Source organism: Parasteatoda tepidariorum, chromosome 7 (assembly GCF_982258835.1).
Source record: "Parasteatoda tepidariorum strain Cologne lab strain chromosome 7, Ptep-v5.0, whole genome shotgun sequence".
NCBI classification, from domain to species: Eukaryota; Metazoa; Arthropoda; class Arachnida; order Araneae; family Theridiidae; genus Parasteatoda; species Parasteatoda tepidariorum.
This window is the reverse complement of record NC_141761.1, coordinates 80,549,558-80,571,536: the sequence shown is the minus strand read 5'-3', so window position 1 is coordinate 80,571,536 and position 21,979 is coordinate 80,549,558. Positions and strand designations below refer to the sequence as shown.

The following is a 21,979-nucleotide window of genomic DNA, read 5'->3' as shown; positions in this document are numbered from 1 at the left end:
AAATAAGAAATATAAAAATGATAAAACTTAAAACAAAAATCTCTCTTTTAAATGAAAGAAATAAAATGAATGTCAATTCGTAAACTTTGTAATAATTCACAATCTAATAGTTTTCAAATGACAACTGTCAGCAATGAAACCTTCAAAAACTACATTTAATTGAGCTGACATAAAATTGCATACTTAAATAATTATTGAAGCGTGCCATTTGAATAAAATTTGCCTTTGCCTTAATTTTTATTAAACAATTTTCACAATACTAAATCCGTGATACGACCAATAACTGCGAAATCTATTCTTGTAGATTTTACGTGACTCCCCTGACATAAAGACACTTATAATTAAATATTAAAGTATATGTAATTTACTTTTCTAAATGAATAGAGCTATAAGATAGAAAATATCACTGTTGTTATCTTCAATATATTTAAAAACTGAATCGTTTATAACAAAGTTTAAGACAAAGGCTAACTTTTAATCGATCAGAAAATTCCATTTCGATTTTCGCTGATACCGCTGGAACGGATTGCCGTAGAATGTTCTAATGTCGACAGTGACCTACCTCGCTCTTTGAACTATCTGTATGCCAAGTTTCATAGCATTTGGTAGGTTGGTTTAGGAGTATATAAGACAGACACACATTCATTTTTATATATATATAGATAACTTTTATATTATTGTTAATTTATTAATTTAAATACGGAAGTTCTCTTAAAATTAGGAAAAGAATATTTTATTATACTTTGAAGAGTAAAGATAATCCAAATAAAAAGTAATATTTTTAAAAACCACGTTTTTGAAGTGGAGAAAAATAATTAAAAAACAAAAATTTTAAAAACGAAAAACGTGGGGTGCATGAAATACATAAAAGTAATGTTATATTAGTGTGTGTATGTGTGCTCATGAGGATATGTGTATGTATATCTGTAATTGTAATTGTATCTGAATGTGGAATATGCTTGTGTATATGCATGCGTATGAGGATGTAAATGTGGATGTATATGTGGCTGCTCATGTGTATGAGTAAGAAAATGTGTATATGTATGTGTATATGTACTGTTATGTATTTCATGCTCACCACGTTTTTCGTTTTTCAAATTTTTGTTTTTTAATTATTATTCTCCACTACAAAGACGTGGTTTTTAAAAATATTACTTTTTATTTTGATTTTTTTTGTACTCACTTCCAAAATCTCAATTTTTTCACTCACTGTACACAAAACTTTTCAATTGACATGTGACACTAATTTGAAATAATCGAATCGACAACAGAAGACAATCGGGAAAATATGAATTTTTCTTTAATTTTAATTTTATTTTACTTTGTATGTCTTCCTTCTCTTAATTTTCATACATTGTCATCCAATTCTGAAATATGTGACAAATTTGAAGTCTGTAGCTAGTCGGGAAGTTAGTTTGAAATCGATTACAAAATTCCACCGGAACAGACATACACGAAGGCAAGTTGATATAAACGCGAGTAAAAAAGAATTCTGTCAAACACTTTTTAGTATCAATGGAAATGAAATTGTTATGTTTTTCTGAAAATTGCGGGAAAAAAATGTATAGAGTATCGAAAGATTTCATATTAAAATATTATTTTATTACAGAATAATGCTGAAAATTGTTTCAAATCTCTTTTCTAAAACTAAAATTTAAAGGAGACAAATATATTACAATGTTAATAGATAAAAAAATTTCTTTACATATTATTTAAAATTTTTTTGTAAGTTTCTTATAGTTTTAAATAAATTTTTTCCTCTTTAAAAATCAAAAATTATTATTTATGCTGTCATAGACATACCATAATAATCTCGGATGAAAAGTGAAACTTCACGTGGTATCAAATATTTAGAGACAGGGTTTAAATTTATAAATTTAGATATAATATCAATTCCAATTTACAAGAACTATTATACCATATTATATAAATATAGTTTTGTTTTATTGGTTTTTCAGAAATTTTACTTAAAAGTATAAAGTTCTTAATTTAGTTTCTCTCAAAATGACATTATTTCCTGAAATCTCAATTGAAATAATATCTTATAAATAGCCTATCTGAATAATTATACTTTTTTCAAAATTGAAATTCAGTTTAATGTTTTTTTTTAGTGTTTAAATAGATTTGAAAGCAATCAAGCATTTTTTAATCAAAAATCAACTCATGAATGATCCTATAGTTCACCATTATCAAAATTTCTCTGTATATGAAACTGTAATTTAAATAAAGTATAACTTTAATTAAGCACATTAAAAAGAACAATTAAGATAAATCTTTGAAAAAAAAAATCAGCCATCATACAATATTTGATTTAATTTTATAAAAATAGTCAATAAGTACATGATCCCTAAATTCGCTTTATGAAATTTTATAATAAGAACAATTTACTTTTTTATATAATGTTGAGAAGTTACAAAAAAGCAGAAGCAACATATCAATCAGACCATGAGTTGCAATGCAATTCTGAATCCTTTCGATGTCTCCTTCCTTCTTAAATTTCGTCACCTTAATCTTCGGACACCCTGTATAATTATTGATTATAGATCAAAGATGATGATACGATTTAGCAGAGATGCTATTTATTCAACTTATCTGTATAGTTTTCAAAATCGAAAATTGCATCCCCTATTTCTAATCTGTTTTCTATAATTTAGCTTTAGGTGAAACACAGACAGATTATGAGTGTAGTATACAAGTGATAGAAGAAAAAATTTGGCACTGCGTTGAAAATTTTTTGACAACGTTATCCGATCGTCCTTCTGATGTTGAAATCTGTAGGTAAGTCCACAATCATTTGTTCCACATAGAAAAAAAATTATTGCTAATTCAGGAATATAAATAAAAAAGCAATTGATTTAAGTGTGATTTTGCCATATTTAAACGAAACAATCAAATAACCAGAAATAAAATGGTATTCAAACTGCTTACTGTAAAAAGTACAGTTCATTATCTGTTTTCGCTAAATATTGTAAAAAAAAAAAAATAAATAAATAAATAAAAAAAACATACTTTTATCGAACCAACTGGGCCTACTTAAGCAAACCACTTTGTTCCTAACAGTTGTGGTAGTATTAAAGAAGGGAGGACAAATTGGACAATCTCAAGACCGTCAGAATGGAGGTTCGAGTCCAGCGTTATCATCGCAATATTTTCTCCATGCCCTCATCTCACGATGAGATTCCAGTGTCCTGCAGTCACCAATCTCCAATGCAAATCTATCATGAGCGCATGGATTGTGATTAAAACTCTAATTGTGATTAATCTGCGATCCAATTGTGATCTAATTGCGATCTTAATTGTGATTAAAACTCTAATATAAAGCCTATTTAAACGCCATTTTCGATATTAATCACAAGAAAACACGAAATTAAGTTAATTCGGATAAATAAAAGTACCTAGTCATAGTCATACATAGAAACAATTCATAATAGAAAAGCACCCCATGTGATTTTCCAGTCATGGATTCCTATGCAACTCCAAATCCTTATGATATGCCCTATCTTCCCTATAAGTTATATGCCGTCTTGCTCAAATAATTGTATTGTTCAGTTCTTGCATTGAGTATTTAAAGCATAAATTCAAAATATTAAGTTTAAAAATTCGACAGAAAAATTCTGTTTTCTTGGTTTGAAATACTAAAGCAGTTTAGCAGCTTTTAATTTAATTTTGCCATATTTTTCATAACAGAAAAATTGAAGCTCCCATAAACTGCTTGATAGAAATCACTAATGAATGTCTAAATGATGAACAGAAGCCAGAATTAGCCCGATATATGCAATCACTGACATCCAAATATAGCGAAAATTGTGGCCATATTTTAGGTAAGAGAGTAAATATTTAGTCTTTTGTAATGAATTCTGTTTTTGCAGCTTATATCTTAATTGCTTATATTTTAACTCCCTGTAACGAACGAAATTTTTTAACAGAAAAAGAAATAATAACTTACTGAAATCCTTTTTTTTTGTTTTGTTTTCTATTTGAGGAAAATCTGTTTATAAGAAATTATAGTTAAGTTTTAAAGAATTATTTTTTTTAAAAAATAGGCAAGATTTATAAAATTTTTGTTAAGGCTACGCAATTTTTGAGAAATGAGTTTTGATAATTTATAAAATATTTTCCACCGAACTCAGCTCTTTAGCAATGATTGACTATCTTTAAATAAGCTCTAATTTCTTTGCTAATTCTGTATAAGTTAAAAACTGAAACTTTCAAGATTTTTTTTCCGTTTCTATATATCTGACTTTTTTAAAACATTCTATATCATTTTTTTAAAATATAATACAAGGTGTTGCGTTAAAATTTCCCTGAATCAGTATTTTTTTTTTTTGGCACATGCCTGTTTAGGCAGTATGGGTGCGATTGTTCTTGTTTTTCAGAGGCGAAATCTATGGGCAGGAATTCGACTTCTGCCACGCCATTCACACAATCAAATCCCGTTTATAGGGCGGGTCACATTCACACACAAAGGAGAAAGGACATAGAACACACACAGAGAGAAGAAACATCCTTGCCTTGCCCGGGATTCCAAACCCAGGACCTTTCTGATGCAAGCACAGTTCCATGCCCCCTACACAGGCCGGTCGGCATCAGTATTTGTTAGAATACATATAAACAATGAAAACAATAGAGGTTATACTTAGTGGGGTTGCAAATTACAGTTCTATCCTCTACTGCAGTCTGTCAGATTTTTACAGCGCTTTTGTTTTTTCTGAACTTGAACATAAATTTGTGACCCCCTGCGTCATCTGTTTTGTCTTATTTTTCATAAGGATTCTAAAAATATGTATTAAATGCGATTTTTATGGAACATCTTGTATATAGTATTATAATATAGCTTCTATACTATTAATAATATTGCAGCTGAGAATTGTGTGCAGGAAAGTAACGAATTCTTAATGCAGTGACTGATAGAAGACAAATTGAAAGCAATTGCGCATCTGGAGGCAAAACTTGATATAGCAGTCTACAAATGCACGTAAGCTTATTTTGGAAATATAGTAAAACAAACACAATGTAAAATACCCAAAATGGTATTAATTTTTCTCAATATTATTGACGGGTCAATAATTTAATTAAGAGGGACAGTTTATAAGATATTGAAAAAAAAAATAAAAAAGAAATTTCATTTCAGTGAAAAATGATATTTGTTTTAAATGCAAAAAAAGTTGTTATTTTTAATGAAACTTGCCAAATTTACCCACAAGACTGCTTGGTGAACATGGAGAACTTTGTGACACGACAATCGGAAAGATATGGTCACAATTGCTTTACTCAGGAGATCGGTAAGGTTAGTCTTACATTTTGCTTATTCCTGAAAACTTCTACGAGAATGGATAAAAAAATTGCACACAAATTAATTTATCCTCAGATATATAATTTAAAATTAAATTTCAACAATTATTTATTATTCTAGCTATTAAAAAACAGAAATTTTGAAATTAAAAAAAGTCGTATTCTTAAGATTTAATTTCTAAAAAAGGTTCTCAAGCGATTATATTTAAAGTGTGAGTTTTGTCATTTGAAATTTAACTAAATATAAAATGCCCACTCTCGTCTAGACCCTTAAGGTTTTTAAAATTGAGCATTTTGTCATGTAAAATTATACATCTCACAATGTTCTAAGATCTAGTATACACTCTAAAAACTGTACCTCTGATTTCAGAGGCACAAGCTAAATGTACCGTGTATTTTCTCGCGTAAGAGGCACATAACTAATGTGCCTTTAAAAATGAGAGGCACCACAAGAAATTAAAGGTACCAAAGCAAACGCCAGTCAATGCGCGGTACGAAAAGACTTCTGTGCCTCTCAAATTCGCTTCAATTCTTTTTCTTCGGTACGATCATGTAACGGGCGCATGCGCACACCAGTGAAAAATTTTATGACGAAATACGTTTTCTATCGCCTCCCATCCACGCCACCGATGGAAGAAGTTTGTCTACAAATATGTTCTATTGATGTTATAAAAATGCTTGAATTTGGTAAGTTTAATACTTATATCTTATTTTTATATTTATTCCTAAGAAACGACGGCATCTTTTTTATTAATACATTTCAATTTAATTAGTGAATTATTAATGCTACAAATCTTATAAAAATGTTTAAGCGAGAGAGCTAACCCTAGTTTTGTTTACATTTCTGTTGTAGTTGTATTATTTATGTTTTATCATTATAATATTAAGAGGAATGTTTTTAGAGTGCCCTATATTTGTTCTGTAGTGTTTGATTATAATTTTGTATGAGGTTTTCAATGTGGCGATTGCTATGAATAAGAAATCATTTTTATTTGAAATACCAATTTGCTTTTTTGTTTATCTTAGTTTACGTTCGAGAGCTATCACAGAAATTCTCTCACAGAATGATTGAATAATTTAAAAAACAACGAAGAATGTTTTCGAATTTTTATTATAATTATGAAAAGTATACTTTCAATCATTAGCTATTTTAGAAAACAATTGACAGTGATATCTAATTATAATTATTTCAAACTGTTACTAAACTTACAGTTGATATAAACCTGAAGAAAAAAATAAGATTATGCTTTATTTATATTTTAAATATGGTGTAAGCATGGAAGAAAAAGGCAATCTTCTAATGATTTATAAATTTTTAATTAGTTATTATTTTTTTTGAAAAAGTAATGTTTAAACATGTTTTATTCTAACATCACAGCTTTCAGTGTATAATTTCAAATTTTAGCTTTGAATTTATGACTCAAAATAGATAACATGGGATATATAATTATTTACGACTGTGAAACTCCTTTTAAAAATTTTAACATTTCAAATTGAAATTTAATTTATTTGATTTTTGAAAAGGATTAATAGCTTGCTCCAGGGTGCTCTTGTGGCACAGCTGATTAAATTATCTTTCACACTGCTTATTAGAGAACTAGGGTAATGAGTTAGTTCCTGGCAATGTATAAAACAACTGGCATGTATACTTTGCATATAAATTCTGCCACAACTGAAAGTTCTCTCATTGGTTATCGTGCAGAAGATTCAAACGAGCTAGCTCAAGCGGAGTCCACTTTATCTGACCAGTATCAAAGTTACATGGCATTTTAACCATGGCCGTTAAAAAGTAAAGCGCTAGAAATAGGATTTTTGGTCATGGTTGAGTGATGGGCGGTGATGAGTACCTTGCTCTTTTTTTCAAATAATATAATGCCAAGTACTTAGCAGCTTGAACTTTTTAAAAAATATTAAAGTATTGTTAACCAGAGCTGTTTAATTTACATAATTTTGATATCAATAACTATATATAAAAAATAAAAAAATTATTTGCATAACATTCATTGGATCACAAATGGATTAGATATGCAGAATCGCTGTTGTGTCACTGGCATTTTCCAAGATAAATTCTTAATGCTTTATCGATATATACTGAATAATTTATTAAAAAAATATTTGGTACTTCATATTCAATGCTCAACACTTTATACTCCATGTTTTCTTGCTACGAAAAGCTACCTAGTAAAACTTTCTAATTCAGCGTCAGTGATAATAATTTTTAAGAAACTTTTTTTTTTTTTATTGTTATTGCTACCTTACCTGTGTTACTTAGAATAACATTATCAAAAAACTTTTATTAATCTATAACTAATGCTTTTCCTGAACTGTAGTAAAAAAAATATGAAGCGAAGCAATTTTGATAACAATATTTAGAAAGAAAATATATTGATTGTAAGGATTGATATGTGTATAAACTTGATACAGTGAAATTTTTTTTTTTTTTGCTCTCTGAAAGGCAATTTAATGTTTGTGTAATCTAAATTTATATTATTAGTATAACTAAATGATTAATAGTTTTTTTTTTTGCTGTTACTTTCTGTCTTGACTGTGTTCCAGTAAATGCAAAAAAATGTTTTTAATTATTAAATATTTTTATAAATAATAATTATTTTTATAAATAATTACTTTTCGATTTACATTTGAATTTTCTTTGTTGACTCCAATTTTGTTTTGTGTTAAAAACAATCCTTGCACTTTCTTATGTATTTAAGCTTAGATAGATTTACACTTTTTTTTTTCTTTAACATGTTGAATGCCACACTAATTTTACATGGCTTGCCCGTCTGGCCAAAATGATTTTTTCAGTATATAAACCATTTTAGTGATAATAATAATATAAAAAAAAATTAGAGCATTAAAAATTTATTCGAATTATGTGTTTCGAATAATCTAGGTTTCGCCGTTCATCGGTGACCCCAGTGGCGCTACGAAAAAACTCAGCACCAGTCACCGGTGACCCCTATGGCATTCAACGTGTTAAATTAGTTCAATAATATTATATATAAAAATTATTTTAGCTAAACCTATTCTTAATGTAATAAAATCTTCATGAATGTATTTGTGTACATTGTGACAGAAACTTTTAACTACTTATTCAAATAAAATACTCTTACATTAATAAGTCCTGTTTTAAATGTTCTAGCCGAGCTGAATGCATGATAAAACACTTACATGGAGAGGAAAACCACTAAGCCTGCTACAGTTAGTCTGGCTTCCAGGGGACTCAAACCCATGATCCAACTACCTCTGAGGGTATTTTACATCAGCACTGTGGTCAATGCTAAACTATAAATAATGTGGATGCTGTGGGAAGGATTTGATCAGGCCTCCTCTGCAAATGCTTTGCCCATGTACCTCCCCCGGCAAAGTGTTTAACTTGAGCATTTTTTCTTCCGGATACAACCTTTAAATGTCCGTTGCTATTTCTCCGAATTATTGTGATTCTGTATTAATAACTAGTGAAAACTAAAAGAAAGAAAAATGTGTGTCATTTGATTTTTTTCAAAATTTGGAAAATGTTTTAATTAAAAGTTCTCTGCGAAACATGTGGACTTTTTTTTATAAGAGTCTGCATTAAACGAATCTTACCATCTCCAAGTGAAATTGACTTACAGTTGTTCCACTCTGTAAAGCAAATTTATCTATATGTTATCACCTTTTGCTATGATATTTTATTTTCTCATTATAGTGCTAATTTTTTTTAATTTTGTTTTACATTAAACTATAATTTTTGTAAATTTGGTTTAGGCTATTCTATAAGTATGTTTACCATTATAATTTTGCTTCCGGTGTTGTGTTTTCTTTTTTTACCTGCACTTTTTCTTTATTGACCTTTAATTATGATATTACTATATATATATACATAGCCTATACTAAGTATTTCAAATTATTTGCCAGATTTTAAAATTCTTAGCCAAAGGAAAATGTTAGAAATTTTTTATGATAGATTTTTTCTGTAGGAAACTTTTAAACATAATACAAATTTATTATAAATTAATTATTTTATAAAAATGCAAATAGAAATTTAGAGTCATTTTGCTGTTGGGGAGGAGTACACGTGCAATGAATGGGGGGAGAGATTGAAAAATGCAGATGTTTTATCGTGTTTGAGGGGAGGAAATAAACATAGATTGAGGTTTATTTTTGGCAACATATTAGATGTTCTGCGTTATTAAATTAGTGCATATATTATTGTCATGAAAAAATATTTTTTCTGCTAAAATAATCTGCATCTTGTTTTTTGTTTGAAAACAGCTTTCGCCAATACTTTCCCCCAAAAGGGAACAAGGTCTTTTTTCTTCAATTGTAAACTAGCCATTGTACATTTTCTCTATGGATTAGTTTTATTTTGTACATTAGATTGTTGTAATCAAGTTTAAGTTAAAATAATTTTTATTTTAATAATATTTATAAAACAAATGCATGTTTAATGATTGGGGATAAAAATGCGGAATTTCAAGATTTTTAAAATACTATAAAAAATAAAAATTCTGAAACAAGCTTTCAAAAAAAATTGCAAAATGCTTTTCATATATTCAGAGCTCAAATAAAATTGTCAATTAAATAATATTAAGTACAGTTAGTTCTAAAAAAATTGAAAGCTAATGTTCCCAAAATGGGAATGATGGCGCCTAATGGGTTAATATGCTTCGCCAAAATCAGGTTTTTAAAAAAAATTCATTTCAATAGAAAGAAATCTTTGATTTTACACTTGTAAAGTCATTTGATTAAACATATTTGATGTCATAAAACATACAAATTGTTCAAAATCTACATCTATAATTTTAAAATATTGTGAAAGTTCTATGTTTTTCCATATTTGTGTGCAACTGTTACTAAATTATGTAATATTGTTCTTTATGTGTGAAAATAAAAGATATTAGATTTCATGATATTTAGTGTTTAATTTTGATTCTTATAAAACTATTTTATTAAATCTCTAAATATTTAAAAAATATCTAAATTTATAAGAAATTTCCATTTTGAGGATACTTTTTGGAAAAAAAATCCATGAATTATATTGACTTGGAATAAACAGAAATAAATATTATTTTTTTATACCTATATCTGATTAGAAAAACATCATTGTAATTGTTGAAGTATCATTAAACGCTACATAATTAAAGAAATTGTGTAAATTTACATATTTTATAATTGCCTATGAAAAAGCCTTAGATGGAATCCCTTGAGATGATCACCTCAAGTGGCCAATATTCAAAGAATTCAGAAATATTTTTCATTAAGAGTTATTATAATTAATATCTTGGTAATAGTGTAAACCCCTTTTTATATGAAGTGCAAGCAAATTACAAATGGGTAAAAAAAAAGTGTGTTCAAATCTGGTAAATAACAGGTTTTGGTACCACTAAATGCTTATTTCAATGAGTGGTTCATAAAAGCAAAATCTAAGGTACAATGTACCTTTCAAGCTAAGAGGTACATCTGATTTTGCCTCTGAAATCAGAGGTTCATTGTGCCTTTCATTTTTAAAGGTACGTTGTGCCCTTAAAATTCAGAGGCACACACGATCCAAATGTGCCTCTGAAATCAGAGGTACATTGTGCCTTTCATTTTTAAAGGCACGTTGTGCCCTTAAAATTCAGAGGCACAAACGATCCAAATGTGCCTCTGAAATCAGAGGTACATTGTGCCTTTCATTTTTAAAGGCACGTTGTGCCCTTAAAATTCAGAGGCACATTTGGATCGTTTGTGCCTCTGAAATCAGCGGTACAGTTTTTAGAGTGTACTTTACAATTCGAAATCTATACGGCCGTTGTTAAATAAAATAATAAATGTATGAAATTTATTTTCCCAGTTACGCTCATTTTATAACTAAAAATGACTAAAAATGAATTTATGACACCTTATTTTTGAGCCTATGCCCACTCTCGTTTAATAAACACTCAAAATGTGTACATGCTGAGTCACTTTTGAAGCTACGCATTTTGCTCAAAAATGAGTACGTGCTGCTTCAATTTTTTCAGCATATCACTATATTCTATAGTAAATGCAAGGAGTTTGCAAGTTATACTATACTTATTTTGGAGATATTCTGTGTTGGAGCTATTATGTGTAAATGACAAATTTTGGCTAAATTTTGACAAAACTTTTTTTTTTACAGTGATGATTCAAATATCGAACTTTAAGTGCTTAAAAAATGCGAATCAAATTCCTACATAAATAATTTCGTTGCATGAACTAAACATGATGTATACTGGAGTATTGGAGTTCCTAATATCTTCATCATGAAAGGAACACTTTACTCCTGGCGTTGTTTGGGAAGAAACATTTAAAATTATTTTATTTTCAATTATGATTTTGATGCTTTTAAAATATGTGATCTATTTTATAGAATTATCAAATTTCTTACATAATTTCATATGATATGGGACTTTCACCAGGCTAAGCATTTAAAACTTTATTTAATATACCTATCATATTTATACTAAAATTAATAATAATAAGTATATAATAAGTTTTTGGAACAAAATACTTTAAAACCCAATATCGTATTTCATTTTTAAGTATACTTCTCTATCTTTATGATTTCTTTATCACCAAATTGTATGGTGATCAGGAAGTTGACCTCATGACAGAACAACATTGAGTTCAAATCCTAGTCAAAGGTCTGGGTGCGCTTTCTTTCTACTCTGAATTATATCTCCTTCTTACGGTGGGGTTAACATTGGCATACCCAATACATAACCCCTGAAAGAGTAATGAACACAGGTGCCCATCTGATACCCGAATGACAAATGTCCATATTTATATGGGCTGGGCATCATTGGAACTAAACATTATTTAGCTAAGATTAGGTTTATAAGAATTAGTGCACAGTGAAATAAATTTTGAAATTGCATCTAAATAAAAAAAAATGTATATCACACCATAAAAAAGAGCGTTGGAAAAATTCATCAAAGGTTTTTATTGTTACGTTGTTACAAAAAGCTCGATTAAATCAAAAAAGGCATACTATTTACTATAATATTAAGCAACATGCAAAGAAACATATAAAGTTATATCATGTAAACATCAGATAGCATATAGAACAATACATCTGCTTTTTCATTGACATTGTCTCCTATTTCTTATAGCCTAAGAAGAGAGAAATACTTTTTTAATAGTTAAGAAAACTTAATATAAATTTAAAAGACACTACTCTAAATCACCCCTGATATCATTCTTCATTTTCCCTCGCTTTTAGCTCCAATCGTTTGATCAGCTGAATTATGATTCATACCTTTACAGAATAGAAGAGTAATTGACTTTTACCTTTAATCGTTTGATCAGCTGAATTAGATTCCATACATATAAAGAATTAAAAAAAGAATCAACTTTTAGATTCGATCGTTTGATCAGCTGAATTAAAATTGATTTCAATGCAGAATGAATAAGCTATTGGCCTTTACCTTAAATTTTTGATCAGCCAAATTATATTTCGTTACCACGAGGAATAAAAAAGGAATTGACTTTTAGCTTCAATCATTTGATCGGCTTATTTAAATATGATGCCAATGCAGAATAAAAGACCTATTGACTTTTAAATTCAATCGTTTGATCAATTGAATTAGATTTCATACCAAACCAGAATAAAAGAGCAATTTGCTTTTAGTTTGAACCGTTTGATCAACTGAATTATATTTCATACCCATGAAGAATAAAAAAGAGCTATTGGCAATTAAATTTAATAGTTTTATCACTTGAATATATATATTTTTCTTACAGAATAAAAGAGCATATGAACTTTAAAAATTCGACGTATGTTTCATGTAGCACGTAAGAACTAATATAAACCCTGCAGGTAAACATTGAATTTCTAAAGGTATAATATTGCTATGATTGTTAGTTGATCCATTAATTACCGAATTAAATTTTTTCAGTAATATTTTACGCATATTAGCAAATGCGTACTTGACCTTAAAAGTATACTCATTTTTTTCACCCTTACGTTCCTTACGTGACATGGATATCCCATTAGACGTTATTCACCGAAGAGCCATTACATTATGACCACCCTGCTAATAACATGTAGGACCACCTTTAGCCCTCAAAACTGCTAGCACCTGCCGTGGCATTGATTCCACAAGGTGCTGAGAGGCAGTCTGATGTATCTGGTACCAAGCGCTCACCAACCTGATCCTGCAATTCCCTCACATTGCGAGTGGGTAGCGTGGCAGCACGAATTTTGTTTTCCAAGTAGGACCACAAATGCTCTATTGGATTAAGGTCATGTGAATTTGGGGGCCAAGACATGACTTGAAAGTCACTGTAATGTTTCTCGAACCAATCCATGACGATTCAACCCTTATGACATGGTGCATTATCCTTTTGGTAAACACCATCCCCCGCAGGAAAAACTATTGCCATGAATGGGTGAACCTGGTCTGCAACTATGTTCAAGTAGCTTACAGAGGTCAGGGATTGTTCTATGAGAATTATGGGTCCAAATGTGACCCATGAAAACATTGTTCCTGGGCGAGAAACCATGAAAACCTGGGCGAGCCCATTGTTATAGATGGAGGGTGGTCATAATGTAATGGCTCTTCGGTGTAAGTATTAGATGGTCTTAATTCTTCAATTTTTACTTTCTTGCATTCTTTTTATTTGAATGATCAGCAGAGCATGTTACGCTATGATGGCACAGCTTTGAAGGAATCATATGATTTTCTAGGATATAATTTAATTTAAGGTATTTTACGATAGTGATAGTCGGATAGTGATAGTGATAGGAGGGATCGGCAATAGTTTGAAATTAAGTTTCTTAGGGAAAAAATCTTTGAAGTTTATAAGTGTCGTTTAGTGTTTGTGAAGTCCAAATAAATCAACTGTGATCAGTAGTATCAGACACACTGTTTTTATTTTTAATTTATTAAAACCTTACCACATGTTCTACGCACAGTGCTTCTTAGACTCCTAAGGTCACTGCTCAATGAAGCTTTCTCTTCCTCATCTAGACAGTCTTCAACCAATGACAGAAGGCAGATCTCAACATTCCTCATTTCTCTGAAATATAACGTTCAGGACATGTAAATAACAAAAGATTTAGACATTTTGATCTGGAAAACCACCTCTGCCTTTTTTCTTCCTTTTACAGGAATCTACTAAATTTTTTACTTTGAACTACTTCCAACTATTATATTTTAAGCTTGTATTGCATGATTATACATAATTTTTTTTAACAAAACTATTGTTTTTAATTTAAAAACCAAATAATGAAATGGGGCCTTATGCTGTACAGTGAGCTGGAAAATAAAAAGGACTAAAACGAATAAATTTTGATCTAATGATTGAATCTTAAAGTCCTAGAAGTCAATCTTAATAATTTAAGAGGTTGTCTTCGACTAAGCTAATTTGCATCAAAACCCAAAATTTGAGTAAAATTGGTCAAATAATGTGTTTTAAAATACGAAATTTGTTTTCAAAAAAATTTCGCCGAAGCTATTCGACCTGAGTATATGGGCAAAAATCTGCACTATCTTCTATATTTTAGGGGTCAGAAATTCAAATCTGATTAAGATGTTCATTCCGAGTAAGTTACGTTTTTGTCTCTAATTTTACAACTTAAAAATGATTATTATAGTTTGCATGAATTTAAAAACAAATTTGAAGTTACACATTCGAAACCTTTGCGATTAAGTCCCATAACATGCGTGAAGATGCAATCTTTAAATCAAAAGTTATTCAGGGTTTTATGTTTATTTTTTACGCACTGTACATTTTATTGACTAAATATGGAACTTGATCCAAACACTTTAAAAATGGCTCGTAGACAAGAACAAGTTTTTATGAGATCAGCTTACCTGGATTTTTAAAACGCAGAGCTTCAAGCATGCAAGAAACGAAAAAAAAACTAGTTTAAAGTCAAGCAAATTCTTTTTGGTTAAAGTAAAAGTTTTTAAAATTCTCAGACAAATTGTTTCAGCTTTTTTAACAAAAGTTTATTTTAGAAAGGAAATATTATTTTATTCTGATGATTTCGTTTAAAAAAAAAACAAGAATCATTTTCAAAAAAATCCAAACAACATATTATTTTAGGAGAAAAATGTCAAAAATTTCACTCAATATGAATGAGTACTATGGGTAGTAAATTGGTGCAGCAATATTAGCAAAATATATATTAAATCAATGTAGTAAATTACTAGTAATTAATATCGCTAAAAGTAGTAAATTAGTAGTAAATGATATCGTTTGATTTCATTATTATAACTGTGCTTATAATTTTCTACAAGACGATTAAAGTTGTTATGGCAAATGAAATAAGTCTGTAATTCAATTGGAAAAATTAATATTAATTCATTCTGTTTAAGAGTATTTTGTGATTTATTACAAGATTTTAAACATAATGTATCAAATTACAAAAAATTCAGGTTTTATTTAAAAATTACGGTTATATTTATCTTTTATATTAATGTTTTATTACTATTGCATATTAATAATGCTTTTTGCTGTAAAACGTTATCTTATTTAATACAAAATCAGAACATATCTAATCACTTTTATTGCCAGGATCACAAAATTCATTAAATTAAATAGGTAAAACTTAAACACAAAGGTTGAAATATGCTAATGTATTGGAAGTATATGTTTATGTAATATTGTGTGACATGTAACAAAAATTATGGTTATGGTGAAGCGTGCTTAAGGATAAACGGGAGAAGGTGATCAAAAATAACGAAAAAGCTGTCAATTTAACAATTGACACTTTTTTTACCAGCATTTCCTTAGTTTATTTTAAGCTTTTAGATCAAAATGACTTAAGACATCGTTAATATAGTTATCTACTTTGAACAGGTTTTTCATTGAATGTATGCCGTTCTTTTCTTCCGGATTCTCTTTCCAATCATCGTTCTAATTCCGATAATTAGAGATAAGACCCCCCCCCCAGGTGAAAATCCCAAAAAAATTTAAGTAATGAAATAAAATTTTTTAGTCAAAATAAATAATTTATTGAAATATAACACTTTCAAATAAAATATGTTAGGCAAATTTAAATATAAATTTTTCCCTTTAAATGAACTCAACTTCCTTATACCAGAGAAGTAACAAACTGAAATTAAACTGTCTATTGAAACTTATGGCATCTCTTCTGTGAGAAAGTTTGCATTAGCTCTTTAAATGCTTCTGAAACTAACATAAAGTGACTCCTTCCTGCTGCAGGTAGTTGTACACATGGCATTCCCCATTAGATTTTTTTCTAAATTCTGGAAGTGGTTTCATGAATGAGTGGTGATGCTATTGATCCGGGGGTTTCTGAAATAAGGGACACTTTCACCCAAGAAGTTCTAATTTGAACGGTACTTTCAAACGCATGGCGCTCTTTCCTGACTTTATTCCCAAGTCCAAGCTCACATGCTTGGCTTGTCCAAGTGTCATTAAAAACAATAAATCTCGCTAAACAGCAGAAAGCTCTTTTACCCATTGCTCATAAACAAATTTGTAAAAAAAAATGGCTTTTAATGAAACGAAATATCATTTGCTTTTTAACAAAAATTTTAAAAACAAAAATTACAATAAAACATTTTCCTTACGTTGAAGGTAAACTATTGCATGCTATAATAATAATAATACGCAAAAAAAAAAATTAACGGTTCACATAGAATAACTTTTGATCCAATGACCGCTTCTTCATGGTCTCGAACTCAATCTTTATATTTCAAAGGGGTAGACCTGAAATATGCTAATTATTTGGTGCAGACGGAATTTTAAGTTGCGAAATAAAATACAAAAATGGGCTTTCTCTGAATAAACATACCCTTTTTCGATGGATTTGGATTTCTGACCCTCAAAATATAAGAGTGAGCCAAAATCTGGGAAATATAGTCACCATAATTTGATCAGGTGACCGGTTTGTAGTTATGACTAATTAATGTAAATTTTACTCTTTGCGTATTTCACTGTATCTCGAAAACTAAAGCGAATCGAAAAATTTTTTGCTCACGGCTATAAAATTCTTTCAACCAAAAATAATTCAAAGCAAATACAACTTTTAAGAAGCATTTTTTATTTTTTATCACTTTATTTAATAATAGTTGAAAATCTTTCGAACTGTGAAATATGCAATTTTTGAATCATTTTAAAACATGCAGTCTTAAGTGTGAAAATACATAATTTGAGCGAAATCAGTCGACTAGTTTCTGAGAAATTAAATTTTGAAAAAGTTGTATATTTAAAGCTCGATTTAATCATGCATGTAATGTTGGAGAAAGTAAAAAAAAATGCTTTGAAATTTTTATTGAAATAAATTTGTAAACAACGCTAAACAACGTATGAAGTTCAATCAATAATTTTAATGCGATAATAATACCTGCTCATTGAGTAAGCTAAATTTCGAAATGATCGCATGAAATTTAATGAATTGACATACCTACACGAAGGGCCTACCATATCCGCGCAGCTCTCCAATCTTCGTTCAGCTTGTCGAGTCGTACATGTATTGCCCAAAGCTGATAAATGACAGTAAATAATAATAATAAAAAAAAACATTTACATGAATAATAATAATACAGTGGAATTTTTGTTTTAAACTGAACTATAAGAAAAGAAAAGTTCGGACCATGACGCAAATTGTTAAATGTTCTACTTTTAGTTCAGTGGCAAACGTTAGTGGGGGAGAGAGAAAGTTGAGAGAAACTTAAATATTGCTATTTAGTCAAATGAAATATTATATTAACGATGCAGTTTTAATTGAGTTGAATTAGAATAAATCTGAGAAGATCCATATAGTATTTTAGAATTTATGAACGAAAAGTATAATTTTAAACTTGTAGCTATTTACACATCTGATGTAGGCTACTAAACGAACACTGTTTCTTACGCATTTTGTTTGATGAATTAAATGAAAGAACAATTTTTAAAAGTTAAAAAGTTCTGAAGTTAAAAGACAGCAACATCAAAAAGCGTTATTTTTGTATTGTATTTATTATGAATAAAACTGCTATAACTTCTAAACTGTTAATCTCACCCTGTCAGGCCTTGTTTCATTCATTTCAGCATAAACAGATAAAATTTATATATCATGTCTACAAAACTAAACTTAGTGACGCGATAGCCCATGGAGGGCTAAGTTCTACTGTGCCCATCCCAATTTTCTTTGCGTTAGTTTCTACAAGTCTGAAGTAAGAACTCCCCTAGACATTCGTCTGGACCCATGGCGGTGGCTATGGTAACAAGGTATAACTATTTCAAGTAAGGGTGTGAGGTCTCTGCTTAGGACAGGTTTTGGCTCAGGTCGGCAGGAGGAAGGTAATCTGTTTCTCCGGACGATTGTGTCATCCCTAGAGGGAAGAGAAGCTACCCTCCGTGAAATGCGCTATTCTCGTTTCCATAGTAGCAGACAGCCTCAAATTTTGTGGCTGGGGAAATTCTTAACGTAAGCAAACTATAGTACTTTTTTATGCATATATATGTTTGCAATACTAGAACAATTAATTCGACTGTCTTGCATTTAATTTCAATCGATTTAGTAGAATGAAACTCATAGGAATAAATATCTCAAGTGTTTAGGCCGTAATGCCAGATTTGTTTTAAATAAGTATAAACACAAAACTGTAATTGCTGTTTAGAAGTTATAAAATCCTTTATATCTTCTAAACTATGAGTTCCATTTCCTCGTTTGGCCTTCATTGAGTCAAAACAATACCCTATTTTCAAAATGGCAGTATTTAAGTTTTTTATTCCTTCCCTCAAGCCCAATGTGCGGTGTCGCTTAACTTTATCTCTTACTATGAGGTTAGTACGTAACAGTTTTTCACAGGTTAGCCTTCTTTTAGATGTACGGGTTTCGACAACTTTCGTACCAGCTTTACTGCACTGTATCAAATTATAATCTCTACATATTCATTCATTAATGAATTTAACACAAAAGAATTTTTTTTACAATTCTTGAGAATTTTTTTATGTATATGTTTTAAATAACACCACAATTCTAAATTTTTATGCTATATTTTTTTAATGCGAAAACATTCTTATTTTTCTGAGTATATTATTACTTTGTGATGAAGCATTTTAAAATGTATAATTCTAATTTTATCCTTAATATACTGTTATTTTTTTCCTAAAAATTGTAACATTCAATGTTTTAATGAATCAGATGAAAAATGCATAACGCTGTTTAAGCAGTAATCTGAGCTAAGCTAATTTGACAAGACCCAACTAATTCTCACTGACAAGTTTTTATGTATTCACTTAACAATTGTGATTCTATCTAATCTCATTTATATTTATAAAATGATATTAAGTGGAAGGTTCAAATCAAAATGTCTAATAATGTGTTTAAAAGTTATTTATTTTTAAACTCATACTAATGTTTTTCCCCTCCTGGATTTTTTGATGCTCAGAGAGAACCAGTAAAAATTTTAAATTTAATTGTTGGAGGGGACAAGTGTAGTTCAAGGAGGCACAAGTGAGAACATTGTCTTAAAGTTCGCGTCAAAACTCGCAAAAAAGTGCATTATATAATGATGTATATCTGGTTGAAATTTAGCTTTCTAAAAATTGGTGTTTCTCAAAACAGCATTTTTCATTTGCGTAATAATATAACTCTTTCATTCATTCGCAGCATCTGCAGTATGTAGTATACTAATGCAGTTGCAGTTCAATTCTTTTTATTTCGTTTTAAGTTTCGGGATAATTCAGCGCTGAACTGCGATTTTTTAGCTTTGTGGTCACTTTACCGCCATTTAATGAACATTTAAGAACCGTCTACATGCAACAGAGTAGAAAGAAATTAAAGCTTTGTGGTCACTTTACCACCATTTAATGATCATTTAAGAACCGTTTACATGCAACCGACTAGAAAGAAATTAAAGCTTTGTGGTCACTTTACCACCATTTAATGAACATTTAAGAACCGTCTACATGCAACAGAGTGGAAAGAAATTATTTTAATTCTTATTTTCGAAGTGGACGATAAATTTAATTAAACAATCGGTAAACATTTACAATCAATAACTGGATTAAACAATCGATTGAGTTTTAATTTATCTTTTGTAGACTTCTATGACTTTTAATTGAATCCAACTTTTTTACGAAATTTAGAGTCATTATATCATCATTTTAGTATAGTGCATAGTATGTGCAACGAATGAGAAAGAGATGCTGTTAATTAATTTATTAATTTTTTCCACGTAAGACATGAGAATGAAACTGATTATATATATATATATATATATATATATATATATATATATATATATATATATATATATATATATATATATATATTAGGGGGGCCAACCTGCGGCTCTTTGAAGGATTATTTGTGGCTCTCGATAAACGTACCAGAGTTTCCTTTTCATTTTTGTGCTAATATATTTTCAGAAAATTATTATCGTTCCGTATGTGTTAGTGTTCCGTATCCGTTCGGTCGGTAGCGTAATCGACCGACTCCAGACTGATTAACACGATCTACCAATAATGTATTCTTTTTTTCTAAGAAAAAGTAAAATCCGCAATGGCATTTCGCAACATAAACAAATAACTAATATTGACAACATAAAGGCGACACTTAATTTTTTATTTTATTTTTTTTGCAACATTACACAATCATCAGACGGCCTGGCAAGATTTTGGTAAGCAAAGCAAATTGACATAATTCAAGATGAGTTTTCCCCTTCAAATATAATTATGACCCACGAAGCATCTGGAGAATTAGAATTAATAGAGATGCAAGAAGATCAAGCTCTACAATTAAAATAAAAGTCGACGTCGATTACTGAATTTTGGAAATTTATACCAGAATCGAAGTACACTGAATTAAAAAAAGCTGTTGGTCGAATTATTTTAATATTCGGAACAACGTGTGCATGTGAATAATTTTATTCCTCCTTAAAATTCGTGAAATCCAAACACCGATCAGTATTAACTAATCAAAATCTCAAAGAATTACAGAGAAGTGTTGTCACCAATTATTCACCAAATTGTAAAGATTTATCAAGAGAAAGTAAAATAAATGTGTTTAATTTTTAATATTTAAATTGAATACATGTATCTTGCTCTTTTATTTATATGTTTTCAATAAATATAACTTCAGCAAAAAAAAAATGCGTACCTTTTAAATATGTATTTAATTGCGACATGTAAAAAATTTCACATTTTGAAAAATGGCTCATACATTGTTTTAATTTGGTAATAATTTTTAGGTATTTCAGGTATAAAAAATAGTTTAAATCGTACATAAATGTTAGACCTTAGCTCATTTCATTCCTCTTTTTCAAAGTATTTAAATATTCCCTGCAAATTTTGTCGAATAATGACGTTTGATTGTTGGGACGGCTCATTTCAAAAATTTGCATAGGTAAAGCAGTGTTTGCAGATAAATTTTAAAAAATATTTAAATGTAAAACTAATTGCAGAGATCTTATTAAAATCTGACAATTTATTTGTATTTTATGTAACTTGAATTAAAAAAAAGTCTTGTTTAAATATTTCTTACCTATTAGAGCAAACAACAGAATGAGTTTTGAAAGCATAATGAAGATTTTACAAGTTCCAAAAGTGTAAACAAATGAATATCTCACGAATTTATAAATGGATTCGTTTTAATTTCACTCGGTCTTTCAATCATTTTATGCTTTTTTATAAGTCGGATGTTCTTCCACAATTATCAGAAAAATGTTGCTACCACATGATATCGCGCCGGAAGTATGTTTCCTCAATTAAATTTTAAACTAATTGATAATTAATACTT

At 29.4% G+C, this 21,979-nt stretch overlaps 2 long non-coding RNA genes across 3 annotated transcripts in view; one reads left to right on the top strand and one right to left on the bottom strand.

Moving 5' to 3' along the window:
- The window catches only part of LOC147807267 (uncharacterized), a 37,458-nt gene extending 15,574 nt beyond the window's left edge, over positions 1–21,884 (bottom strand). The window contains exons 1-4 of one of the 2 annotated variants that reach the window (XR_015435591.1): positions 21,725–21,884; positions 17,657–17,735; positions 14,174–14,295; positions 12,199–12,387 (exon numbers count right to left, since the gene is read on the bottom strand). This is a non-coding gene — a long non-coding RNA (uncharacterized LOC147807267). Of the gene's footprint in view, positions 1–12,198; positions 12,388–14,173; positions 14,296–17,656; positions 17,736–21,724 lie in introns of those variants that run through there. The other variant, XR_015435590.1, reaches the window with a different exon arrangement.
- LOC147807268 (uncharacterized) lies at positions 5,905–10,184 on the top strand. The gene is made up of 2 exons (XR_015435588.1): positions 5,905–5,979; positions 8,435–10,184. It is a non-coding gene; the product is annotated as an uncharacterized LOC147807268 (long non-coding RNA).
- Positions 21,885–21,979: the final 95 nt, after the last annotated feature.